The 727-nt window shown below is 32.9% G+C and overlaps 1 non-coding gene across 1 annotated transcript; it reads left to right on the plus strand.

Moving 5' to 3' along the window:
* The first annotated feature begins 371 nt into the window (after positions 1–371).
* TRNAI-AAU (transfer RNA isoleucine (anticodon AAU)) lies at positions 372–445 on the plus strand. Its single transcript has one exon. It is a non-coding gene; the product is annotated as a tRNA-Ile (tRNA).
* The last annotated feature ends 282 nt before the right edge of the window (positions 446–727 follow it).

Genomic DNA, 727 nt, shown 5'->3' on the forward strand with positions numbered 1-727 from the left:
CATTTCTATTCATATTATGTTGGAGAGCGCCATTTCACACAATTATTAATCCTATTTCTTTATTTTATATAATTTCTAAATGATCAAAATATTTTTTTCTTCCATACTATCTCTCAATTAAATAAAATTTCTTTCAATAATAATCTAAATGATTAAATTTTTTTGTTTGATCTTCCGTAAAACCCAAAAAAAAAACCATAATAACTATGAAAACATGATTAATGTGAATTTAATCATTAATTTATGTTTAGTTACTCGAGCCTGTTATTTCGTTCTTCGTAGCGATGATATTTTGCCATTGAAATCGCGCTTGTTGATGTGATCTAAACGAGTTTGTTAATCTATCAGTGGAACTGCATTTTATATCAACTGGCCTATTAGCTCAGTTGGTTAGAGCGTCGTGCTAATAACGCGAAGGTCGCAGGTTCGAGACCTGCATAGGCCAATGACCAATGGGAGCGTAAGTTATGCAATTATTCTTTATTCAACTTTTAACTGTTGAGTTCGAACAATTTTAAGATGTAAACGTTAATGCTGATCAAATCAGTAACTTGATTTTCTGGTTAGAAGCTTTGATCAGATGCAAAAGTTTGTAAGTAGTTTGGTCTTTCTTATTTTCGGCTATGATGATGCAATCCACAGCCTGTATGTTGAAGTTTGAGAGGGAAGGATAGATCAAGGTCTAGGGTTACTTCGGCTATGATGATGCAATCCACAGCCTGTATGT

This window comes from Pinus tabuliformis, chromosome 7, assembly GCF_031772625.1.
Source record: "Pinus tabuliformis cultivar Carrire ecotype Pingquan chromosome 7, CPIR1, whole genome shotgun sequence".
Classification (NCBI taxonomy): Eukaryota; Viridiplantae; Streptophyta; class Pinopsida; order Pinales; family Pinaceae; genus Pinus; species Pinus tabuliformis.